Here is a 26,364-nt window from a genome sequence, read left to right as displayed (position 1 = left end):
CCGGGACCACGGCCGCTCCACCCCTGCCCCACGTGGGGTGGAGGCGGGACCTTGTGCTGGCAATTGTGAGCTCCCTCTTCTCCAAGACACATGCATGCCTGTTCGTTGTCACTTGTTCTAGAAACCCTGAACCCTCCCGCCCACCCCCCAGATTTTCCACCTAACCCTTTGCACTCAGATGTCGAGTGTGACTCGACACGGTTAGCATGGGGGGCAGCTCGTACGTCGGGCCACATAGTTCTCAAACCCAAGGTCATGACCAACTATACAAAGCGTATGGGGGGTGTTGAGATAGCTGATCACTGCAATGTTTTATGAGGAAGACTCTGAAATGGTGGTGTACGTTGTTTTTCTGGGGGCTTGAGACCAGTGTTGTAAATTCCTATATATCATACAAAGAACGCCAAAAAAAGAAAAAATGAAAAACCGATAACGCGTGTGAAATGTATTAGGAAACTAGTACATGATCTTGTAGGAGAATTCAGAGATGGTCCGCTAACTCCCAGCGGTGGATTATTATCCACTAAGTTAGAGCAACGTGTAGATGGAAAGCTCCATACAATCTCACATAACCCTAACAAAAAAACCCACAAAGCTTGTGACATTTGTTCTAACAGAAAAATCAAAGGAGGAAGAAGAGAGACGATCTATATTTGCAAAACATGTGCATGTAAACCAGGTCTTCATGTGGGTGAATGCTTCAACAAACATCCCATCATGAAAAATTTATAGAGATTAAAATGACTCTTTGAATGTATCAATAATTTGAAATATTAAAAAAAATCCCAAATAAATAAGTTCGTATGAAAAGAAACTCCAGTTTTTTACTCTACTGCCATGCTTTGTAAAAAACTGGGGTGTTTAAAAAAATTAAATCCCGAGTAGAACAAAGGAATCTAGAAGAAGGCAAGCGGGTGCAAAGGGCTAAAGGTGTGGGTGACAACCAAACTGGGGGGCGCGGATGGTGAAATCCCCATGAAATCCCCATGAAATCTACAAGACTTCGAGGGAGCTTGGGGATCTCTCCTCCCATGTAGGAAGCCCCAGAGGGGGGAAACGCGATTTAACTCGGGGCCTCTCGATCTTTCAAGGGTACACGAATCAGCTGGGGATCTCCTTAAAGATCAGGTTCTGATCCAGTTGCTCCAGGGTCAGGGCTTGGAGACTTTGCATTTCTAACCCGCGCCCAGGACATGGTGACACTGCAGCATCCTGCAACAGATTCGGGTCTGCACAATCCTCAAGAAGGCTCCATCCAGGTCTCTACTCCGTGGTCACCTCCTCAGAGAGCCCTTCCCCTGGCCACCACCTCTGGAACCCCGGATGTTGTTACCGGAAGGAGGGCAGGAATCCTGTCTGTTGGGTTCTTTGCAGAATCCCTAGCCCGCACTTCCTCCAGCGTGTCGGTTCCCACAGAGCAGACCTTTGGTGTGAGACCTGACAGTCCAGATGCCACGCGTGCTGCCGCGTGGCGGCGGTGTCGCGGCTTGGGACAAGAAGGAGGCCCCACGGTGCGGGCTGGGGCGGCAGGCACCGCGGCGGGCGCTGAGGGTGGGGGTGATCCGCCGGACCGCCGGCCGGCCGCGCTCCCAGAAAGGGGACAGAACAAGAGGCAGAAAAAAAAAAAAACAAAAGCCAAGGGCACCCGGTATTCCGAGGCGGTCTCCCATCCAAGTACTAACCAGGCCCGACCCTGCTTAGCTTCCGAGACCAGATGAGATCGGGCGCGTTCAGGGTGGTGTGGCCCTAGACGGCGGAGGGCGCCCCTGCCTCGCTCAAGAAGCCGAGCCTCTCTGGGCTTCCCCGCGCCTCCTCCCGCCTGAGGCCCCGCGCCAGCGCTGACCCGCGCCGGGCTGGGCCCTGCCTGTTGAGTTCTTTGGCCGGCGGGGTCCCGCGGGCTCCCCAGGACGGTGGTGGCATGTGGGGCGGGGTGGGGGCCTGTCCACACACACACACACACAAGATGCGCCTCCATGGCTGGACCCCCCAAGGTGGAGACCTTCCAACCCCCCTCCTCTCCTCACCTCGCCTCCTTCACCTACCCGCCCCCACCCCCAGCGCGCCGCTGCTGACTGTGCACGCGCCAGCGCTCCCCTTTGTCGCAGGGGCCGCTCTCCCACACAATCCCTTCTTGCTGCACCCCCCGCCCTGAGTGTGGGCTGCCGCCTATCCACCCGGGCCAGGGCTGGGGCACAGCCCATGGGGGAGGGGAGCGAGTGTAGGGACATCTTTCAGGACGTGTGCCATGGGTGGGGTGAGGTGGGGTGGTATCGGGGGCACCGAAGAAAGCAGTCCCCTCCGTCTCCTACCTCTGGAAAACCACCAAGCCCTTGGAGAACTGCCGGCACCGCTACCGTGGGGACAAGGACCCTACTCTGTGTCCTCCTGTAGCCCAGTCCAAGGGGCCTGGGCCTGGCCGGGGGTGGATTGGACCCCAACCACCCTGGGGTGTGGACTTGCTAAAAATGGGCGATTAGATATTGATTTCGAGGTTCATTTAGGTCATTTCACTAATGAATGCATGTAAAGACTTTCCTAATCCATTTGTGAGGGTGGCAACTGAGAGAGAATTTTAAAGCTGGCAGAATAGGCGAAGAAAGGCAGAGGAAATTCCCAAACCCAGTAAAGAAGACTTTCCCGAAACGGAAGGAAGAAAGTAGCAAACAAACAAACCGGCGCACCGCCCGGTTCAGAGTCTGCTCGCTAGAGAAACTACACTGACGAGGTTCACCCGTGGGTCCCAAGCGGCATTCAGAAGAGCAAGGCCTGCAGTCTATGCAAAAGACACCTTCGATCGGGTGTCTGTGGCGGCACAATTCACAATTGCAAAGTTGTGGAAGCGACCCGGGTGCCCATCGATCCATGAGTGGATTAATAAAATGTGGCACGTGGACACCACGGAGTGCTATTCAGCTATGACGGACAGCAGTGACAGGGCACCTCTCATGTTCTCCTGGCCAGAGCTGGAACCCATCCCAGTAAGCCAAGTAAGTATCCCAAGAATGGACACACGAGCACCACGTGGGCTCGCTCACCAGAAAATTGGCACGAACTGGTGGACACTTAAGTGGACACAGAGGAATCACCTTCATCGGGTGGGTGTCAGGCGGGTGGGGGGAGGGGATGGGCATACACATCCATTAGGAATGGGGTGGGTGCGCACCGACTGGGGCATGGGCGCACTTGAAGCTCTGACCCGAGGGGGGAGGGTGGGAGAGGGCAACGTACCCGAGCTTAACATTGGTACCCCCACAATACGCTGGAGCAACATCAGAGGTAAATGAATAAGAACACAGGGGGGAGGGGGGCACGGGCAACATATGTCACCTCAATACTTGTACTCCCATCATCTGCTTGAAAAGAGAGAGAAAAGAAAATGCAATAATAGAGGTAAGAGACACTTTTTAAAAATAATGAATCCGAAGAGAAAAGTAAAAGGAGGCCTGTGGAGCAGGTCTGGGTGTGACTCCAGATCCCCCAACATCAGGTGCCACCACCAAAGATTCCTGCGTGGAGCCCTTAGAACCCTAAAAGCAATGGGACGAGTTCTGGTCACATACTCCCTCAAAATGACATCCTGGCCTTCTTCTGGAACTCCCTCCCCTCTCAGACTCTCAAGGTTTCCTCCAGCGTGTCGGTTCCCACAGAGCAGACCTTTGGTCTGAGACCTGACAGTCCAGATGCCACGCATGCTGCCGCGTGGCGGCGGTGTCGCGGCTTGGGACAAGAGGAGGCCCCACAGTGCGGGCTGGGGCGCCAGGCACCGCGGCGGGCGCTGAGGGTGGGGGTGACCCCCACCCCGGGCCGCCGCTGCGCTCGCAGAAAGGGGACAGAACAAGAGGCACAAAAAAAAAAAAAAAGAAGAAGCCTGTGGCACCCGGTATTCCCGGGCGGTCTCCCATCCAAGTACTAACCAGGCCCGACCCTGCTTAGCTTCCGAGACCAAACGAGATCGGGCGCGTTCAGGGTGGTGTGGCCCTAGACGGCGGAGGGCGCCCCTGCCCCGCTCAAGAAGCCGAGCCTCTCTGGGCTTCCCCGCCGCCTCCTCCCGCCCCAGGCCCCGCGCCGGGCCGGGCCAGTTGAGTTCGCCGGCGGCCGGGTCCGGCGGGCTCTGAGGGACGGGGGTGACAGGCGGGGCGGGGCGGGGCGGGGGGCTGTCTCTCTATACACACACACACACTCACACTCACTCACACTCACCAAGATGAACCACCCCGGCTGGACCCGCCAAGGTGGAGAACTTCCAGCCCCCCTCCTCTCCTCGCCTGGCCTCCTTCACCTACCCGCTGCCCACCCCTAGAGCATCACTGTTGTTGCCAGCACTGCCTCCACCGCCGCCGCTGACTGCGCACGCGCAGGGCACTCGCCCTTTGACCCCAGCCAGGGGCCACCCTCCCTCAAAACCTCTTTCAGCTGGGCCCCCGCCCTGTGGGTGGGCGGGCTGCCGCCTATTCCCCAGGGCCAGGGCTGGGGCACAGCGCATGGGGGAGGGGAGCGAGTGTAGGGGCGTCTCTCGGGATGTGTCCCATGGCTGGGGTGGGGCGGGGTGGTTTGGGGGGCGCTGAAGAAATCAGTCCCCTCCATCTCCTACCTCTGGAAAACCCCCAAGCCCTTGGAGAACTGCCGGCACCGCTACCGTGGCGGCCAGGACTCTGCTCCGTGTCCTCCTGTGGCCCAGTCCAAGGGGCCTGGGCCTGGCCGGGGCTGCATTGGACCCCGACCACCCTGGCGTGTGGACTCGCTAAAAATCGGCCATTAGATATTGGATTCCAGCTTCCTTGAGGTCATTTCACTAATGAGTGCACCGGAAAGAGTTTCCTAATCCATCTGTGAGGGTGGCAACTGAAAGAGAATTTTAAAGCTGACAGAATAGGCGAGGGAAGGCATAGGAGATTTCCACACCCAGCAAGGAAGCCTTTCCCGAAATGGAAGAAAGAAACGAGCAAACAGAGACACCGGTAGCCCGCCCGGATCAGAGTCTGCCCCTTAGAGAAAGTACCCTGACCAGGTTCACCCGTGGGTGGGTGGCGAGCCAGTGGCATTCAGAAGAGCGAGGCCCGCAGTCTGTGCCGAAGACACTTGCACTCGGGTGTGTGTGGCGGCACGATTCACAAGCAGCTCTAGATGTTAAACCAAGGAGAAGCCAGGGAGTTCCCAAGACCCAGGTGTCCTCAGCCCACGACTGGCTGCAGTGGGAATGCGAAGCCCGGCTCCTTGTCTCAGAGCGGGACAACCAGGAGGTGTGATGTACACCCCGGGGTTCCCAGGAGGATCAGGCTGAAGCTGGGATTGGCCTGATAGTGTCCGCTCGCATGGCCACCCCCTTTCCCTTCCTGCTCCTCTACTCCTGGTGTCCCTCCATCCAGGGGCCAGACCTTAAACAGTCACCCGCAAGAGAATCCTGGTCCCAAAGGAGCCTTCGGGGGGACCTGTGCTGAGAGAGGTTTTGGGCATGGCCGGCTGGGGCTCTGCCCGACCCAGGGCTGAGAGATGCAACCTCCCAGCTCTGGGTCCCTGCAGGAAGCGTTGGCAAGCACAGGGCCAGTCCTCCAAAGGCCCAGGTGCAGGGAGCCCAGGCCAAGCAGCCTGTGGAAGAAGCCACATGCCGTGCCACCCCGGGAACAGGACTGCAGGCCCAGCCCTTCACACCTCCTCCTCCTCCTCCTCCTCCTCCTTCTCCTGCTCCTCCATCCCCCGGCCTCCCACCCCCCCCGACATGGCACAGGGCTCAGAGACACTTCAGACCCTTGCTACCCAAAGTGCAAAGGGCATCAGTTGCTCCTCCAAACCCCCCGCCCAGCAGACCACGTTGTCCAGCCAGACCCGGTCCTCCCTGGGGTGCCCAGCACAAAAGTGCAGACACCCACCGGACCCACAATCTCAGTTTCAGATATTTTTGCCACTCTAAGGACCCGCAGGCCAGCTGGGCCTTCGGGCAGGACAGAGAGCCCCGGAATCCGACGTGGAGAGCTGCGTGTATATCCCTATCAGGAGGTGGTCCCCACTTCCATGGCTCTCTGCAGGGCCTCAGGGAAGACACCAGACTGGGCCCCTGGGGCACAGCGGGGGCACATCCCCTGCAGGCGACTTAGGGTCGGCTGCTGGAGACTGCTGAGGCCACCCTGCTGCTGGGTTTCTGGAGGGCTTCCTGGAAGCAGCGTCCACACCAAGCCCTTGGAAGGCCCAGGCGACGGAGGAGCCGGTCAGGCAGGGGCCGCGGACGGTAACAGGCCGGGCAGAAAGGAGCCGGTCAGGCAGGGCCTTGGACAAGGACGGTGACGGGCTGGGTGGGGAGGAGCGAGTCAGGCAGGGGCCGATGTGATGGCCCGGCCGGGGAGGTCGGTGTCAGGCAGGGGCAGAGGATGGTGACAGGCCGGGCGGGAAGGAGCCGGTCAGGTGGGGGCCTAGGACAGTGATGGGCCTGGCCGGGGAGGAGCGCGTCAGGCAGGGGCAGAGGAGACGGGCTGGGTAAGGGTTAGGGTTACAGTTAGGGCACAATTAACAATCGCAAAGATGTGGAAGCGACCCGAGTGCCCATCCATCCAGGAGTGCATTGATAAAATGTGGCGCGTGGACACCACGGAGTGCCATTCGGCTGTGAGGAGCAGCGGTGAGAGGGCGCCTCTCGTTGTTCTCCTGGCCGGAGCTGGAACCCGTTCCAGTAAGCCAAGTATCCCAAGAATGGACACACGAGCACCACGTGAGCACGCTCACCAGCAAATTGGTACGAACGGATGGACACCTAAGTGGACAGAGAGGAATCACCTTCTTCGGGTGGGTGTCGGGCGGGTGGGGGGAGGGGATGGGCAGACACATCCATTAGGAATGGGGTGGGTGCGCACCAACTGGGGGATGGGCGCACTTGAAGCTCTGACCTGACCCGAGGGGGGGGGCGGGGAAAGGGCGATGCACCTGTGGACGGAAAAAATCCAAGCCCTGAAATATTTGAAAGAAGTTTATTTTGAGCCAAATTTGAGGACCATGTCCTGGAGCCACTCTCAAGAAGCCTTGAGCAAGTGGGCTCGCTGTAGCTGGGTTACAGTTTATATATTTTTAGAGGGACAAAGGTTATAGGCAACGTCACAAATCAATACATGAGAGGCATACATTGGTTTGGCCCGAAAAGGTGGGACATCTCGAAGCGGGGGCTTACAGGTTATAGGTGGGTTTAAAGATTCTTTGGCTGGTAATTGGCTGAGAGGGTTAGACTTTATCTAGAAGACCAGAAAGGATATGCTTACTTTAAGATAAGGTTGTGGGCACTCTGGGAGGTCCAGACAGGAGGGCATTTTAAATTTACAATAGGCGCCTGCTAGGATGTTTTAAGATGCTTTAAATTTAAGAATAGGCACCTGCTATGATGCTCAGTTACGATATTTTAGATTTATGATAGGCATCTGCCAGGATGCTTGAATTAAGACAGGGGCTTCTTATCTTTTAGGTGATGTTAATGCCATACCAGAATCAGGTCAGGAAGTAAACCACTGCTTCCTTTGGTTAACAAAAGCCGCCTTGTGGGAATTTACCTTTTGTCAGCCTAACCCTGCTGGCCTCCTTACCATTTGCCAGCCTAACCCAGCTGGCCTCCTTAGGAAGGAGTTTTTAGCAAAAAATTAGAGTTTAGTCCTCAGTTCCCCCTGTTGGCCAAAGATCATTCCATGGAATGCATGTGTAGGCCAACAACCAGCATGAGGTCCCATGGCGCTAGGAAGGCTCATTCCTAGAGTTGCCTATCTGGTCCCATGGTGCTGTAGAATAGGCGGTGTTATATCTTAGGGGAGGGACTTGACTCTACTTGATTTAGTAGCCAATTGTTAAAAGGGGCCAGATAGAGTCAGGCCTGGGTCTTAGTCTAAAAACACGTCTTGGACCAGATCTATTTTGCAAGCTATCATGATCTGGGCCTTTGATTGATTTTTTTTTTCCTTTTTCTGTATCTGGTATAGCATTTACAAGAAACATATAATAATAATATGGCAATGAGTGTCATAAAAGTACTAAACAGAAGGTGCCCAAGAAAGTCATAGGTAGAATGAGAAGGTAGCAAGCAGCCTAACCAGCCAAAAAATCCTCTGCATGCATCATCATATTTTTTAATCAGACTTATAATATGTTTATCTTTTTTATCAACAGTCAATTGAACTTTATGGTAAATTTTATTTGAGGATTGTAAAACTGATACCAATTTGGAGTCTAATAAGTTTAATTTTTCCTCTGGCCAATTAATCTCCATAGGTATAACATCCTGAGGAGGGTATAAATTGAATTTGAGAAACATTTGATCTTTAATATTTAAATTATTATAGGACTTGTTTACAGTTAGCAAATTTATTTTTCTCACCACCTTTGTGTTACACCATATACTAGTATTTAGGAGGGAAAAGGAGGCTTTGTTACAAAAGAAATCATATAATTCTATAATGTCATTTTGTTTTTTCTCCCAGCAAAAACGGCCCTTTTTCATATACCAGATGTTATGTTCTATGGGGGTGGATACTAGGGGCCAAATCTGGGAGAAATCAGGGTTTTAAGTGTTTTGAGGGCATAGCCATTTTCCTTTTTTATTTTTACAATCTGAGAGGGAAATGGGATGCCAGGTGTTTTTATCAGCTAAAATAGCCCATCGACTTTTTATGGGAAGTATTTTGGTATTATTGACAATGGTTTTAATGCCAGCTAGTTGAACTACAGGATATTGTTGAGCCTCATTTAACTTTGGTGCCAGAATTTTTAAAATATGTTTAAGATTACATCTACCATCTAAAAATTTTTATAGATTTGGGGAACCATATATTTTCCATAGGTGCCTAGATTGAGCCTTAGCACTGAGTATTGTAGGCCATTGTTTTATAGCCACTTTAGATTCTATTTGTAATAACATGGACATGAGTCCTTGTTGGGTCAGAGCACATGCTCGCTCCCACCTCTGGGTTTGGGCGTATGTCTTTAGGGTTTGTCTGGTCTCTTCTATCTACTTTATTAGAGCTGCATTATCTTTTAGGGCAGCTTTCCATCCCTTTTCTTTTTTTTGGAACAGCATTTTTTTTATGTGGCCTATTTTTGAGAGGGAATCTTTTTTTAGGGAATGTCTCTCCTCATTAGCTGCGAATTTAGCTTGCCCCAATATACCTAACCCAGCTCCAATTTTTTCCATGAGATCGCGTTTTAGTCTTTTGGATGGCCAATTTTGGTGTATCCACCAGGAATGCTGTTGCCATTGTATACTAATGGCCTCAGTGCAATTCGGATAAATGGAGTTAACCCAGAACCGCTGGGTATCCCAGACAATTGTCAGATGGGTGGAGGTTACTCCTAAGTATGCCTTTGTCTGAGTGTGCCATAAGGCTTCCCAGAGGCGCCCTTGTCTTAGGGTGGAATTTGTACTGTCAGGGACTTCTGTCCACCAACTGACTCCCATAAATAGTTTTTTATGGGCAGTGTCAGTGTGGTTGGTGCTGGACAAGGGCATCCAGCCACAAGCACAGGGCTGGTGGTTGTCTGGGCAGCTTATGCTGCGACAGTTTACACAGGAAGCTGCTAGGTTTCTCCCATCATACCCAGGCAGTTGTCTGAGTTTGTCATCCCCCATGTCTATTGTGACGCAGTATTTTATCTGATTAGATCTCCTCAATAATCGTCCTGAGGCATTATTCGGTAAATATTCCTGCAGGGCATTATACTTGGTTAAGGCTTTATAATAGAGGTAACCTGCAAAGGGGGCCCCTCTAGGGAGATTTACAGTGGAACTGTTCCATTCAGTGGCCTTCATTTCATCCTGATCTATGTCATACCAAATGATATGATTTTTACCGGCAGGGAAGGTAGTGAGATTTGCAGGAAGCCAGGAAAAATCTTTAGGTTTAAAGAGAACAGGAGTGTGGGGTAGGCAGATAGGGGAAATTATGGGATGGAGGATAATCAGGTGAAATATTTTTTTAATCTTAACAAGGAAATTTATAACCATATCCATTTAGAAAGTTATACCAAGGGAGATTTTACCAATCCCAAACAACCTCTTGGGGGTCTTGGTTAAGGCATTTAGGGTTTGCAGCAATATACTCTATAGCAAGTAAAGTAAGAATGAGAGTTATTTTAGGGTTCATGAGGACTGGCCTGGTCCAATGTCTTGGGAAGACTGTCCGCTTCAGTTGTTGCTTTGGATGTCGCTTTGGAGGCCTATTGAGACTCAGATGTTTTCTGAAGTCGTAGGCGGGTGTCAGAGATTAATTTAGAAGTCCAGGTGTGGTCGGGAGCGTGGTCAGGCACTCGTTTTAGATGTGAGACATGAATCCAAGAGGCGACCCCCTTTAATTTTGCAGCACAAGAGTTAGTTAAGAGTACCTGGTAAGGTCTTTTTTAGCGAGGTTGTAAGGAGTCTTTTAGTTGGTGCCTTTTCCAATAAACAAAGTCACCTGGCTGTAATCCATGATCCTTGGGGTCTTTGGCTCCCGTAAGCTCACTGTGGAAAGACTCTGTTATCATCTTTGCATTATTTGTTAGAGCTTTAAGTAGTCCCTGACAATAATGTAGTATTTCTCCTTTAAGTAAGGCTGGCTCATATAAGCCCTCGTCCAGCCTCATAGGTCTCCCTGTTATTATTTTATAAGGTGATAGACAGTGCTTCCCAAAGGGAGAGGATCTAAGGTTAAGCAAAACCAGTGGGAGGGCTTTTGGCCAGGGGAGGTTAAAGGCCTCAGTTAATTTAGCTAATTGAGTTTTTATTGTGCCATTTGTTTGTTTTACCAACCCAGACGACTGAGGATGATGGGCACAATGGAAATGTTGTATTATGGGCCAAATTTTGCAGATGGATTGGATAATTTGTCCAGTAAAGTGAGTTCCGCGATCACTGTGTAACTCAGAAGGGATTTCCCAAACTGGAATGATTTTTTCCAGCAGTATTTTGCCTACTGTTAAGGCAGTAGCCCTCCGACAAGGAAATGCTTCTACCCAATGGGAGAACATGCAAACCAGGACCAATACATATTTTATTTTTTTTTTTTTGAGACAGAGTCTCGCTTTCTTGCCTAGGCTAGAGTGAGTGCCGTGGCATCAGCCTAGCTCACAGCAACCTCAAACTCCTGGGCTCAAGTGATCCTCCTGCCTCAGCCTCCCGAGTAGCTGGGACTACAGGCACAAGCCACCATGCCCGGCTGATTTTTATATTATATATATTAGTTGGCCAATTAATTTCTTTCTATTTTTATGGTAGAGACGGGGTCTCGCTCAGGCTGGTTTTAAACTCCTGACCTTGAGCAATCCGCCCGCCTCGGCCTCCCAGAGTGCTAGGATTACAGGTGTGAGCCACCGCACCCGGCCCAGGACCAATACATATTTGTAATTCTGGGATGGTGGCATCTGGATAAAATCCAGTTGCCAAACTTTAAATGGTCCTGCAGGCAAAGGAAAGTGGCCTTGGGAGCCATGCAAAGGCTTGCCAGGGTTATGTTCTGGACATATAGTATAACGAAAATATACCTTTTGGGCTATTGTGGGGGATGGTTTTTAGAAATATTGTTTTTTTCATAATATCATTTTTTCAGGGGCCCAGTGAGTCATTTTATGAATGAATTGAAGGAGAGGAAATTGTGCACCTAAAGGAACTATAGGTTTTTTGTTGGGACCCAGCCACAACTCCCTATTTGGGTCAAATACACCTCCCTTTTGCTGCCAGATTTGTTTTTTTTTTAGGGGTTGATGCCTGTTGGTACTGTAAAAGAATGTTAGTGAGAGTGTCGGTGGGTCGGAAGGGGCATTCTCGTACAGGACAGGTCATCTTTTCTAGGGCAGCATTCTTTGCTGCAGCATCAGCTAGATTGTTTCCCTTAGCTTTTTTAGTGTTATCTTTGGAATGCCCAGGAATTTTTATGATTGCCAGTTGTTTAGGCATTTGAATTGCTTTTAATAGCTCTGAGACTTGGTGCCCATTTCTTATAGGTTGTCCAGATGAGGTAAGAAATCCTCTCTGTTTCCATAGCATGCCAAAATCATGGGCTATTTTAAAGGCATAGCGGCTATCAGTGTATATATTAGCTACCTTCCCTTCAGCCAAAATATAAGCTCTAGTTAATTCTATTAATTTAGCCATTTGGGCTGATTTTACTCCTTTGAGTTGGGCGCTTTTTATTATGTCTACCATGGAAGTGACAGCATATCCCGCCTGATAATGTCCCTGATGGTCCTTTAAATAAGAACCATCTGTAAACCAAATTAACTCAGCATTCTCGATAGGAGTTTCCTGCAAATCTGCTCTAGGAGAGAGTAAGATATCAGTTAGTAGACTGCAGTCATGTTTTTCCTCTTGCTCACCTGGAAGAGGGAGAAGAGTTGCAGGGTTAAGAATATTGCAGCGCTTCAAAGTGATGTTAGGAGCAGGAAGCAAAAGCACCTCATAGGAGGCAAGGCGACTTACAGAACAGTGTTGAGTGTGGTGAGAGTTTAGGAGAGATTCCACAGAATGAGGGGCATAAATTATTAGTGGGGACCCCAGGACAAATTTCTCAATTTTTTTATATAAAATGGCTGCAGCTGATATGGCTCTCATATAAGGAGGGTGTCCATTTGCTACTGGGTCTAACTGTTGGCTGAAATAACCAACTGGCCTGTGACTGTTGCCATGCTTTTGAGTTAATACTCCAAGTGCATTTCCATCTACTTCATGTATAAAAAGGAAAAAAGGAAGGCTATAGTTTGGGTGTCCTAAAGCAGGTGCCTGGGTAAGAGCCTGTTTTAAATCCTCTATATATTGCTTTTCACTTCCCCCCCAGCATATTGGGTCTGGTTGGTGATGCTTTAGTTTTTTGTATAAGGGCTGGGCCATTAATGAGTAGTTTGGAATCCAACTTCTGCAGTAGCCTGTTAGCCCTAAGAACCCTCTTAATTGTTTTTTTGTTTTGGGCAAAGGAAAGGCCATGATGGCAGAGATTCTTTCTGGGTTTATAAGAAGTCCCTTTGGGGAAATTGTGTGCCCTAAGTATTTAACTTGGGGGAGCCTAAATTGTAATTTATCTCTGGACACTTTGTGTCCCTTCAAGGCAAGCTGTTGCAGCAGGTATATAGTGTCTTCTCTGTATTCACTCAGGGAGGGTGAACACAACAGCAAATCATCCACATACTGAATCAGAGTAGATTCATTTTGGAATACAATATCATCTAAATCTGCCTTTAATATTTGAGAAAAATATGTAGGACTTTCAGAGTAACCCTGGGGCAAGACTGTCCATGTATACTGGCGATTTTCCCAAGTGAAGGCAAAAAGATATTGACTGTCCTGATCTACAGGTATGCTAAAGAAAGCACTGCATAAGTCAATGACAGAGAAGTGGCTGGCAGTGATAGGAATATTGGACACTAAGGTGTGGGGGTTAGGGATGACAGGATGCCTCGGAACCACTGTTTTATTTATGGCTCTTAGGTCCTGAACAAACCGCCAGCCTTTCCCATTTGGTTTTCTGACTGGGAGGATTGGTGTGTTACAATCCTGGTGCAGGGTATTATGAGTCCTTTATCTAAGTGGTCCTGAATGATTGGCTTGATTCCTAGTAAGGCTTCAGGCCTAAGGGGGTATTGTTTAATGTTTGGCAGGGGTTTAGACTCATCTATGGTGATCTCTATGGGAACTGCTGGCTTAATTCGTCCAATATCCGTGGAAGAGTTTGCCCATAGAGAATCTGGTATTTTGGATAAGAAAGGCTCTACGTCCCCCTGTTCAAATCTCCATTAACCTCAGCAAGCATGATACTGCATGTAGGGTTTTGTAAGTCTTCTGTGTCTCCCAAATTGAGAATCATTTCTCCCTTCTGTGAAAATGAGATGTGGGCATTATGGGTCTCTAAGAAATCCCGTCCCAGCAGGTGTATAGGAGCACTATCTATTAAAAGGAAAACATGCTGTCCTATAAGCTCTCCCAATTGAAATTGGAGTGGATCAGATTTAAAGGCAACAATTGGGGAGTTTGAAACCCCTACCATTTGAATTTTTACTTTGAGGGAGAGGGTTTTTAATTAAGGTAGGGTTGAGGACTGACAGCGTGGCACCAGTGTCCACAAGGGCTCTGGTGTCTTTTTTATTTATGGATATTTCTATTTCCCCTAGAGTGTTTGTTAGAAGTAAGGGGAAAATCCTCTCTATTCCCTCGGAGCCTCCCTATTCTGGTTTTAAAGTTTTTTTGGTGCCTCCCTCTAAGGCCTTTTGCTCCTTTTGTGCAAGCACCCATTTAAGTTTTTTACAATCTTTTTTAAGGTGTCCCTTTTTTTTGCAGTAATAATAAATCACTTTCTCGGTGGCCAGCTGCGATCTCTGTAGGGGACGGAACCCCTCCGACCTTTTGACTTGGTTACTAAGTTGCTTTAGCTGTAAACTCATAATCTTGGAGGCCGTTTTCTTTTGCTTCTTAACTATTGTTTGTGACAACTGGTCGGCTAGGATGACCAGGCTGCTAGTGGGCAGAGAAGCCCAGGCCACATTATTTTTTTTTATCAGGGTCACTAATTTGTCGTCTAAGCCTTGTACAAATCCAGAATTTAGTAAAGTGTCACTTTTACCATGCTCAAAATTTTTAGGAGGTATCCCTGAATATTGTTTGAATGTTTTTTAAAACCTGTTATAAAAGTCAGGTATGGTTTTATTTGGGCGTATTTTACATTGTTGCACTTTTGCCCAATCTATAACTTTAGGGAAAATCTGTGGTAAGTTTTTATAGAGGCGGTCACAGAGCTCCCTGCATTTTTTTTTTATTTGCATCTATTTTATCAAAATCTTTTAAAGGTTGTTTTTAACCTGCTACCCTGAACCATTTTTTAGTTTTGTTTTTGGGGACTAGTAACTCAATTAGCTGATACAGGTCAGAGAAACCTGGATCATAGGTCTTAAGTGTTAATTGGAATTCTCTGGCAAACCCGAGGGGGTCTTGAGTTGGATCAGGGAACCCAGACACCAGAGCCTTTAACTCTGTCTTGGTCCAGGGTGAATATAATGTATTAGGGTCCCCTCTGCCAGTGGGTTTTATTTTAAAGGGAGCAACAACTATTTTATCTTCTTTTTTAGCTATTTTTGATCCTTTTACAGCTTGAGGTGAAGGAATAGGGGAAGGAAGGGGGAAAATGAAATCATCAGGATAAGGAAATTTAGAGAACAGAGGGTTAGGGGGAGCAGAAGGAGAGACAATTTTTGGAGCGTTCCTGATTTTAGAAGCGGCTTCTGCTAGTTTCTTTATTTCTGAGACAGTCTCAAGTATTTTTTTATTAACTTCCTGGAGGGAGGCAAGTTTATCATTCTCTCTTTTGGATGATTCCAAGTGCCAGCAATAGTATGATTTTTATTTATTTTTCTTAATTTGAGAACCTAGTTTTTTTAGTTTAGCGCGCAAGAAAACCAATTTGGGAATATTGAAAGTTCCCCATTTCGGAAACCTCAGACCTAGGTCATCTTTAGTAAGATCTTTCCATTTATATAAATACTTGCAAGTAGAGGCACCATAATTATTAAACATAAAACCAGCTGGGGTGCCTGAAGGAGGTCTTCTTTTTGCCTTTTCTCATTTTTACATAATTTGTTTCCCATTTTTTTTTTTTTTAAGAAGGAACCGAACTGTGGTCTAGGGTTTGGTGTAGTGGATCAGAGTGTGCTGCTTGTGGGTGGGGCTCCTCAGTGTTTCACCACTGAGTCCGTCCCACCCTCTTATGTGTCCCAGTTTCTCTCTTTGAGGGTCTAGTACCTCTGAGAGGGCTCAAAACGCCGAGTGATCAGCTCTTATGCGCGTTTTCTGAACGAGCCTTTTTTTAAATTAATTTGTTGGGGGTTCCCTGTGGGGCTACTCGTGCCTCGGGGAATCGCCCCAGGCAACTCCCAATCAGGGCTCTGGTCACCCAGGGCTACCTTAGGTCTGGGAGGAGTAAGCTGCCCCTTATCTTTGGAGCTGAGAAACTCAGTCTCTCATTTATCTACGAATAGGACAGTTGGGTTCCTTACCCAAATATGCAGACAAGCCAATCGAAATTGGTCTTTGAGAGGAAAAAGGCAGCAGAGAAAGCCCGTAAGAGTGCACTTTTACATCAAATTAGGATCCCAAACAACAATTTTTAGGAAGAGAACAGACAGCTCAGAATAAACCGGGACCTTTGACCAAGAGTGGGAGGTCCGGATCTCAGGAGGACTTACCGGTTCCCGCCGGAGGAGTGGCTAGAAGTCAGAAAGGCTTCAATGGGCCCATGCTGATACCTTAGCTCCGGGTTCGGGCGACTCCTTCGGGGGTCCCGAGTCTTCTCTGAGATCCTGCCGACTACGCCAAAATTGTGGACGGAAAAAATCCAAGCCCTGAAATATTTGAAAGAAGTTTATTCTGAGCCAAATTTGAGGACCATGACCCGGAGCCACTCTCAAGAAGCCTTGAGCAAGTGGGCTCGCTGTAGCTGGGTTACAGTTTAGTTTTATATATTTTTAGAGAGACAAAGGTTATAGGCAACGTCACAAATCAATACATGAGAGGCATACCTTGGTTTGGCCCAAAAAGGTGGGACATCTCGAAGCGGGGAATTACAGGTTATAGGTGGGTTTAAAGATTCTTTGGCTGGCAATTGGCTGAGAGGGTTAGACTTTATCTAGAAGACCAGAAAGGATATGCTTACTTTAAGATAAGGTTGTGGGCACTCTGGGAGGTCCAGACAGGAGGACATTTTAAATTTACAATAGGCGCCTGCTAGGATGTTTTAAGATGCTTTAAATTAAAGAATACACACCTGCTAGGATGCTCAGTTAAGACATTTTAGATTTATGATAGGCAACTGCCAGAATGCTGGAGTTAAGACAGGGGCTTCTTATCTTTTAGGTGATGTTAATGCCATACCAGAATCAGGTCAAAAAGTAAACCACTGCTTCCTTTGGTTAACAAAAGCCGCCTTGTGGGAATTTAGCCTTTGTCAGCCTAACCCTGCTGGCCTCCTTACCATTTGCCAGCCTAACCCAGCTGGCCTCCTTAGGAAGGAGTTTTTAGCAAAAAATTAGAGTTTAGTCCTCAGTTCCCCCTGTTGGCCAAAGTTCATTCCAGATGGCACGCATGCTGCCCCGTGGCGGCGGTGTCCCGGCTTGGGACAAGAGGAGGCCCAACGGTGCGGGCTGGGGCGGCAGGCACCGCGGCGGGCGCTGAGGGTGGGGGTGATCCGCCGGACCGCCGCCCTGCCGCGCTCCCGGCAAGGGGACAGAGAAACAGGCAAAAAAAAAAAAAAAAAAAAAAAAAAAGCCTAGGGCACCCGGGATTCCCAGGCGGTCTCCCATCCAAGTACTAACCAGGCCCGACGCTGCTTAGCTTCGGAGATCAGACGAGATGGGGCGCGTTCGGGGTGGTGTGGCCCTAGACCGCGGAGGGCGCCCCTGCCCCGCTCAAGAGGCCAGCCTCACTGCGCTTCCCCGCGATAGCGCTGACCCGCGCCGGGCCTGTGCAGTTGGCCGGCCCGGTCGGGCGGACTCCGGAGGACTGAGGTGAGGGACGGGGCGGGGTGGGGTGGGGTGGGGGGCTGTCTACACACACACACACACACACACACACACACACACACACACAAACACACACACACAGACACGATGCGCCTCCACGGCTGGACCCGCCAAGGTGGAGACCTTCCAGCCCCCCTCCTCTCCTCACCTCGCCTCCTTCACCTACCCGCCCCCACCCCCAGCGCGCCGCCGCTGACTGCGCACGCGCGCTCACCCTTTGACCCCAGCCAGGGGCCGCCCTCCCGCACAACCCCTGTCAGCTGCGCCCCCGCCCTGTGGGTGGGCGGGCTGCCGCCTATTCCCCAGGGCCAGGGCTGGGGCACAGCGCATGGGGGAGGGGAGCGAGTGTAGGGGCGTCTCTCGGGATGTGTCCCATGGCTGGGGTGGGGCGGGGTGGTTTGGGGGGCGCTGAAGAAATCAGTCCCCTCCATCTCCTACCTCTGGAAAACCCCCAAGCCCTTGGAGAACTGCCGGCACCGCTCCCGTGGGGGCCGGGACCCTGCTCCGTGTCCTCCTGTGGCCCAGTCCAAGGGGCCTGGGCCTGGCCCGGGGCTGGATTGGACCCCAACCACCCTCGGGTGTGGACTTGCTAAAAGCCGGCGATTAGATATTGGATTCGAGCTTCCTTGAGGTCATTTCACTAATGAGTGCACCGGAAAGAGTTTCCTAATCCATCTGTGAGGGTGGCAACTGAAAGAGAATTTTAAAGCTGACAGAATAGGCGAGGAAAGGCATAGGAGATTTCCACACCCAGTAAGGCAGACTTTCCCGAAATGGAAGAAAGAAACGAGCAAACAGAGACACCGGTAGCCCGCCCGGATCAGAGTCGGCTCCTTAGAGAAAGCACCCTGACCAGGTTCACCCGTGGGTGGGTGGCGAGCCAGTGGCATTCAGAAGCGCGAGGCCCGCAGTCTGTGCAGAAGACACCTGCACTCGGGTGTGTGTGGCGGCACGATTCCCAAGCAGCTCCAAATGGTAATCCAAAGAGAAGCCAGGGAGTTCCCAAGGCCCCAGGTGTCCTCAGCCCACGACTGGCTGCTGTGGGAATGCGAAGCCCGGCTCCTTGTCTCAGAGCGGGACAACCAGGAGGTGTGACGACGTACACCCCGGGGTTCCCAGGAGGATCAGGCTGAAGCTGGTACTTGGCCTGAAAATGTCCCCTCGCATGGGCACCCCCTTCCGCTTCCGGCTCCTCTGCTCCCGGTGCCCCTCCATCCAGGGGCCAGACTTTAAGAAGTCACCCGCAGGAGAATCCTGGTCCCAAAGGAGCCTTCTGGGGGACCCGTGCTGAGAGAGGTTGTGGGCATGGCCCGCTGGGGCTCTGCCCAGCCCAGGGCTGGGAGATGCCACCTCCCAGCTCCGGGTCCCTGCAGGAAGCGTTGGCAAGCACAGGGCCAGTCCCCCAAAGGCCCAGGTGCAGGGAGCCCAGGCCAAGCAGCCTGTGGAAGAAGCCACATGCCGTGCCACCCCGGGAACACGACTGCAGGTCGCGGCCCCTCCCGCCTCCTCCCCGACATGGCGCAGGGCTCAGAGACACCTGAGACGCTGCTACCAAAGTCCAAAGGGCATCGGTTGCTCCTCCAAAGCACCCGAGCAGACCGCGTTGTCCAGCCAGCCCCTGGGCCTCCCTGGGGTGCCCAGCACAAAAGTGCAGACAACCCCCGGACTCGCAATATCAGTTTGAGGATGTTCCTGCCATTCTAAGGACCCGCAGGCCAGCTGGGCCTTCAGGCAGGACAGAGAGCCCCGGAATCCGACGTGGAGAGCTGCGTGGACGTCCCCATCAGGAGGCGGTCCCCACCTCCGAGGCTCTCCCCTTGCGGGGAGCGGCAGCCCCAGGGCCTCAGGGAAGACACCAGGCTGGGCCCCCGCGGCACAGCGGGGCACGTCCCCGTCCCCGGCAGGCGACTTAGCGATGCCTGCGCCAGACTGCTGCGGCCGCCCTGCTGCCGGGTTCCTGGAGGGCTTCCTGGAAGCAGCGTCCACACCAAGCCCCTGGAAGGCCCAGGCGACGGAGGAGCCGGTCAGGCAGGGGCCGAGGACGGTGACGGGCGGGGAGGAGCGTGTCAGGCAGGGGCCGAGGACGGTGACAGGCCGGGCGGGAAGGAGCCGGTCAGGCGGGGGCCCAGGACAGTGACGGGCCTGGCCGGGGAGGAGCGAGTCAGGCAGTGGCCCAGGTGGTGGGCCGGGCGGAGAGGAGCCTGTCAGGCAGGGGCAGAGGACGGTGACGGTGACGGTGACGGTGACGGGCCGGGGCGGGAAGGGGCCGGTCAGGCAGGGGCAGGGGCCGAGGACAGTGACGGGCCTGGCGGGGGAGGAGCGCGTCAGGCAGGGGCAGAGGAGACGGGCTGGGTAAGGGGTAGGGTGACAGTTAGGGCACAATTCACAATCGCAAAGATGTGGAAGCGACCCGAGTGCCCATCCATCCAGGAGTGCATTAGTAACATGTGGCGCGTGGACACCACGGAGTGCCATTCGGCTGTGAGGAGCAGCGGTGAGGGGGCGCCTCTCGTGTTCTCCTGGCCAGAGCTGGAACCCGTTCCAGTAGGCCAGGTGTCCCAAGAACGGACACACGAGCACCACGTGCGCGCGCTCACCGGCAAATTGGTAGGAACGGATGGACACCTAAGTGGACAGCGAGGAATCACCTTCATCGGGTGGGTGTCGGGCGGGCGTGGGGAGGGGGTGGGCATACACATCCATTAGGGAGGGGGTGGGTGCGCACCGACTGGGGGATGGGCGCACTTGAAGCTCTGACCCGAGGGGGGAGGCGGGGAAAGAGCAATGCACCCGACCTGAACATTGGTACCCCCACAATACGCTGGGAGAGAATGAGAAATAAATAAGGAGACAGGGGGGAGGGGGGCACGGGCAACACATGTCACCTCAATACTTGTACTCCCATCATCTGCTAGAAAGGAGAGAGAAAAGAAAATGCAATCATAGAGATAAGAGACACTTTCTAAGAACATGAATCCGAAAAGAAAAGTAAAAGGAGGCCTGTCGAGCAGGTCTGGGTGTGACTCCGGATCCCCCAACCTCCAGTGCCACCACCAGAGATTCCTACGTGTAGCCCGTAGAACCCCAAAAGCAACGGGACGAGTTCTGGTCACATACTCGCTCAAAGTGACATCCTGGAATCCTTCCGGAACTCCCTCCCCTCTCAGACTCTCCAGGTTTCCTCCAGCGTGTCGTTTCCCACAGACCAGACCTTTGGACTGAGACCGGACAGTCCAGATGGCACGCATGCTGCCCCGCGGCGGCGGTGTCCCGGCTTGGGACAAGAGGAGGCCCCACGGTGCGGGCTGGGGCGGCAGGCACCGCGGCGGGCGCTGAGGGTGGGGGTGATCCGCCGGACCGCCGCCCCGCCGCGCTCCCGGCAAGGGGACAGAGCAACAGGCAAAAAAAAAAAAAAAAAAGCCTAGGGCACCCGGGATTCCCAGGCGGTCTCCCATCCAAGTACTAACCAGGCCCGACGCTGCTTAGCTTCGGAGATCAGACGAGACGGGGCGCGTTCGGGGTGGTGTGGCCCTAGACCGCGGAGGGCGCCCCTGCCCCGCTCAAGAGGCCAGCCTCACTGCGCTTCCCCGCGATAGCGCTGACCCGCGCCGGGCCTGTGCAGTTGGCCGACCCGGTCGGGCGGACTCCGGAGGACTGAGGTGAGGGACGGGGCGGGGTGGGGTGGGGTGGGGGGCTGTCTACACACACACACACACACACACACACACACACACACACAAACACACACACACAGACACGATGCGCCTCCACGGCTGGACCCGCCAAGGTGGAGACCTTCCAGCCCCCCTCCTCTCCTCACCTCGCCTCCTTCACCTACCCGCCCCCACCCCCAGCGCGCCGCCGCTGACTGCGCACGCGCGCTCACCCTTTGACCCCAGCCAGGGGCCGCCCTCCCGCACAACCCCTGTCAGCTGCGCCCCCGCCCTGTGGGTGGGCGGGCTGCCGCCTATTCCCCAGGGCCAGGGCTGGGGCACAGCGCATGGGGGAGGGGAGCGAGTGTAGGGGCGTCTCTCGGGATGTGTCCCATGGCTGGGGTGGGGCGGGGTGGTTTGGGGGGCGCTGAAGAAATCAGTCCCCTCCATCTCCTACCTCTGGAAAACCCCCAAGCCCTTGGAGAACTGCCGGCACCGCTCCCGTGGGGGCCGGGACCCTGCTCCGTGTCCTCCTGTGGCCCAGTCCAAGGGGCCTGGGCCTGGCCCGGGGCTGGATTGGACCCCAACCACCCTCGGGTGTGGACTTGCTAAAAGCCGGCGATTAGATATTGGATTCGAGCTTCCTTGAGGTCATTTCACTAATGAGTGCACCGGAAAGAGTTTCCTAATCCATCTGTGAGGGTGGCAACTGAAAGAGAATTTTAAAGCTGACAGAATAGGCGAGGAAAGGCATAGGAGATTTCCACACCCAGTAAGGCAGACTTTCCCGAAATGGAAGAAAGAAACGAGCAAACAGAGACACCGGTAGCCCGCCCGGATCAGAGTCGGCTCCTTAGAGAAAGCACCCTGACCAGGTTCACCCGTGGGTGGGTGGCGAGCCAGTGGCATTCAGAAGCGCGAGGCCCGCAGTCTGTGCAGAAGACACCTGCACTCGGGTGTGTGTGGCGGCACGATTCCCAAGCAGCTCCAAATGGTAATCCAAAGAGAAGCCAGGGAGTTCCCAAGGCCCCAGGTGTCCTCAGCCCACGACTGGCTGCTGTGGGAATGCGAAGCCCGGCTCCTTGTCTCAGAGCGGGACAACCAGGAGGTGTGACGACGTACACCCCGGGGTTCCCAGGAGGATCAGGCTGAAGCTGGTACTTGGCCTGAAAATGTCCCCTCGCATGGGCACCCCCTTCCGCTTCCGGCTCCTCTGCTCCCGGTGCCCCTCCATCCAGGGGCCAGACTTTAAGAAGTCACCCGCAGGAGAATCCTGGTCCCAAAGGAGCCTTCTGGGGGACCCGTGCTGAGAGAGGTTGTGGGCATGGCCCGCTGGGGCTCTGCCCGGCCCAGGGCTGGGAGATGCCACCTCCCAGCTCCGGGTCCCTGCAGGAAGCGTTGGCAAGCACAGGGCCAGTCCCCCAAAGGCCCAGGTGCAGGGAGCCCAGGCCAAGCAGCCTGTGGAAGAAGCCACATGCCGTGCCACCCCGGGAACACGACTGCAGGTCGCGGCCCCTCCCGCCTCCTCCCCGACATGGCGCAGGGCTCAGAGACACCTGAGACGCTGCTACCAAAGTCCAAAGGGCATCGGTTGCTCCTCCAAAGCACCCGAGCAGACCGCGTTGTCCAGCCAGCCCCTGGGCCTCCCTGGGGTGCCCAGCACAAAAGTGCAGACAACCCCCGGACTCGCAATATCAGTTTGAGGATGTTCCTGCCATTCTAAGGACCCGCAGGCCAGCTGGGCCTTCAGGCAGGACAGAGAGCCCCGGAATCCGACGTGGAGAGCTGCGTGGACGTCCCCATCAGGAGGCGGTCCCCACCTCCGAGGCTCTCCCCTTGCGGGGAGCGGCAGCCCCAGGGCCTCAGGGAAGACACCAGGCTGGGCCCCCGCGGCACAGCGGGGCACGTCCCCGTCCCCGGCAGGCGACTTAGCGATGCCTGCGCCAGACTGCTGCGGCCGCCCTGCTGCCGGGTTCCTGGAGGGCTTCCTGGAAGCAGCGTCCACACCAAGCCCCTGGAAGGCCCAGGCGACGGAGGAGCCGGTCAGGCAGGGGCCGAGGACGGTGACGGGCGGGGAGGAGCGTGTCAGGCAGGGGCCGAGGACGGTGACAGGCCGGGCGGGAAGGAGCCGGTCAGGCGGGGGCCCAGGACAGTGACGGGCCTGGCCGGGGAGGAGCGAGTCAGGCAGTGGCCCAGGTGGTGGGCCGGGCGGAGAGGAGCCTGTCAGGCAGGGGCAGAGGACGGTGACGGTGACGGTGACGGTGACGGGCCGGGGCGGGAAGGGGCCGGTCAGGCAGGGGCAGGGGCCGAGGACAGTGACGGGCCTGGCGGGGGAGGAGCGCGTCAGGCAGGGGCAGAGGAGACGGGCTGGGTAAGGGGTAGGGTGACAGTTAGGGCACAATTCACAATCGCAAAGATGTGGAAGCGACCCGAGTGCCCATCCATCCAGGAGTGCATTAGTAACATGTGGCGCGTGGACACCACGGAGTGCCATTCGGCTGTGAGGAGCAGCGGTGAGGGGGCGCCTCTCGTGTTCTCCTGGCCAGAGCTGGAACCCGTTCCAGTAGGCCAGGTGTCCCAAGAACGGACACACGAGCACCACGTGCGCGCGCTCACCGGCAAATTGGTAGGAACGGATGGACACCTAAGTGGACAGCGAGGAATCACCTTCATCGGGTGGGTGTCGGGCGGGCGTGGGGAGGGGGTGGGCATACACATCCATTAGGGAGGGGGTGGGTGCGCACCGACTGGGGGATGGGCGCACTTGAAGCTCTGACCCGAGGGGGGAGGCGGGGAAAGAGCAATGCACCCGACCTGAACATTGGTACCCCCACAATACGCTGGGAGAGAATGAGAAATAAATAAGGAGACAGGGGGGAGGGGGGCACGGGCAACACATGTCACCTCAATACTTGTACTCCCATCATCTGCTAGAAAGGAGAGAGAAAAGAAAATGCAATCATAGAGATAAGAGACACTTTCTAAGAACATGAATCCGAAAAGAAAAGTAAAAGGAGGCCTGTCGAGCAGGTCTGGGTGTGACTCCGGATCCCCCAACCTCCAGTGCCACCACCAGAGATTCCTACGTGTAGCCCGTAGAACCCCAAAAGCAACGGGACGAGTTCTGGTCACATACTCGCTCAAAGTGACATCCTGGAATCCTTCCGGAACTCCCTCCCCTCTCAGACTCTCCAGGTTTCCTCCAGCGTGTCGTTTCCCACAGACCAGACCTTTGGACTGAGACCGGACAGTCCAGATGGCACGCATGCTGCCCCGCGGCGGCGGTGTCCCGGCTTGGGACAAGAGGAGGCCCCACGGTGCGGGCTGGGGCGGCAGGCACCGCGGCGGGCGCTGAGGGTGGGGGTGATCCGCCGGACCGCCGCCCCGCCGCGCTCCCGGCAAGGGGACAGAGCAACAGGCAAAAAAAAAAAAAAAAAAGCCTAGGGCACCCGGGATTCCCAGGCGGTCTCCCATCCAAGTACTAACCAGGCCCGACGCTGCTTAGCTTCGGAGATCAGACGAGACGGGGCGCGTTCGGGGTGGTGTGGCCCTAGACCGCGGAGGGCGCCCCTGCCCCGCTCAAGAGGCCAGCCTCACTGCGCTTCCCCGCGATAGCGCTGACCCGCGCCGGGCCTGTGCAGTTGGCCGACCCGGTCGGGCGGACTCCGGAGGACTGAGGTGAGGGACGGGGCGGGGTGGGGTGGGGTGGGGGGCTGTCTACACACACACACACACACACACACACACACACACACACAAACACACACACACAGACACGATGCGCCTCCACGGCTGGACCCGCCAAGGTGGAGACCTTCCAGCCCCCCTCCTCTCCTCACCTCGCCTCCTTCACCTACCCGCCCCCACCCCCAGCGCGCCGCCGCTGACTGCGCACGCGCGCTCACCCTTTGACCCCAGCCAGGGGCCGCCCTCCCGCACAACCCCTGTCAGCTGCGCCCCCGCCCTGTGGGTGGGCGGGCTGCCGCCTATTCCCCAGGGCCAGGGCTGGGGCACAGCGCATGGGGGAGGGGAGCGAGTGTAGGGGCGTCTCTCGGGATGTGTCCCATGGCTGGGGTGGGGCGGGGTGGTTTGGGGGGCGCTGAAGAAATCAGTCCCCTCCATCTCCTACCTCTGGAAAACCCCCAAGCCCTTGGAGAACTGCCGGCACCGCTCCCGTGGGGGCCGGGACCCTGCTCCGTGTCCTCCTGTGGCCCAGTCCAAGGGGCCTGGGCCTGGCCCGGGGCTGGATTGGACCCCAACCACCCTCGGGTGTGGACTTGCTAAAAGCCGGCGATTAGATATTGGATTCGAGCTTCCTTGAGGTCATTTCACTAATGAGTGCACCGGAAAGAGTTTCCTAATCCATCTGTGAGGGTGGCAACTGAAAGAGAATTTTAAAGCTGACAGAATAGGCGAGGAAAGGCATAGGAGATTTCCACACCCAGTAAGGCAGACTTTCCCGAAATGGAAGAAAGAAACGAGCAAACAGAGACACCGGTAGCCCGCCCGGATCAGAGTCGGCTCCTTAGAGAAAGCACCCTGACCAGGTTCACCCGTGGGTGGGTGGCGAGCCAGTGGCATTCAGAAGCGCGAGGCCCGCAGTCTGTGCAGAAGACACCTGCACTCGGGTGTGTGTGGCGGCACGATTCCCAAGCAGCTCCAAATGGTAATCCAAAGAGAAGCCAGGGAGTTCCCAAGGCCCCAGGTGTCCTCAGCCCACGACTGGCTGCTGTGGGAATGCGAAGCCCGGCTCCTTGTCTCAGAGCGGGACAACCAGGAGGTGTGACGACGTACACCCCGGGGTTCCCAGGAGGATCAGGCTGAAGCTGGTACTTGGCCTGAAAATGTCCCCTCGCATGGGCACCCCCTTCCGCTTCCGGCTCCTCTGCTCCCGGTGCCCCTCCATCCAGGGGCCAGACTTTAAGAAGTCACCCGCAGGAGAATCCTGGTCCCAAAGGAGCCTTCTGGGGGACCCGTGCTGAGAGAGGTTGTGGGCATGGCCCGCTGGGGCTCTGCCCGGCCCAGGGCTGGGAGATGCCACCTCCCAGCTCCGGGTCCCTGCAGGAAGCGTTGGCAAGCACAGGGCCAGTCCCCCAAAGGCCCAGGTGCAGGGAGCCCAGGCCAAGCAGCCTGTGGAAGAAGCCACATGCCGTGCCACCCCGGGAACACGACTGCAGGTCGCGGCCCCTCCCGCCTCCTCCCCGACATGGCGCAGGGCTCA

The 26,364-nt window shown here is 54.4% G+C and overlaps 1 long non-coding RNA gene, 2 other non-coding genes and 3 pseudogenes across 3 annotated transcripts in view; all 6 read right to left on the bottom strand.

Annotated features, from left to right (window-relative positions):
• Positions 1–1,633: 1,633 nt before the first annotated feature.
• Positions 1,634–1,752, bottom strand: LOC142865004 (5S ribosomal RNA). Its single transcript, XR_012915292.1, has one exon. It is a non-coding gene; the product is annotated as a 5S ribosomal RNA (ribosomal RNA).
• A 2,113-nt stretch (positions 1,753–3,865) lies between these two features.
• LOC142864913 (5S ribosomal RNA) lies at positions 3,866–3,984 on the bottom strand. The gene has a single exon (XR_012915223.1). It is a non-coding gene; the product is annotated as a 5S ribosomal RNA (ribosomal RNA).
• A 3,552-nt stretch (positions 3,985–7,536) lies between these two features.
• Positions 7,537–26,364, bottom strand: part of LOC142864838 (uncharacterized) — a 92,567-nt gene continuing 73,739 nt past the window's right edge. Inside the window, exons 2-3 of the long non-coding RNA XR_012915141.1 lie at positions 16,159–16,314; positions 7,537–10,459 (exon numbers count right to left, since the gene is read on the bottom strand). This is a non-coding gene — a long non-coding RNA (uncharacterized LOC142864838). The remainder of the gene's footprint in view (positions 10,460–16,158; positions 16,315–26,364) is intronic.
• Positions 17,235–17,353, bottom strand: LOC142864924 (uncharacterized; annotated as a pseudogene).
• LOC142864927 (uncharacterized) lies at positions 20,909–21,027 on the bottom strand (annotated as a pseudogene).
• LOC142864926 (uncharacterized) lies at positions 24,581–24,699 on the bottom strand (annotated as a pseudogene).

Source organism: Microcebus murinus, chromosome 27, assembly GCF_040939455.1.
Source record: "Microcebus murinus isolate Inina chromosome 27, M.murinus_Inina_mat1.0, whole genome shotgun sequence".
Taxonomy (NCBI): domain Eukaryota; kingdom Metazoa; phylum Chordata; class Mammalia; order Primates; family Cheirogaleidae; genus Microcebus; species Microcebus murinus.
This window is presented reverse-complemented; position numbering and strand designations above follow the sequence as displayed.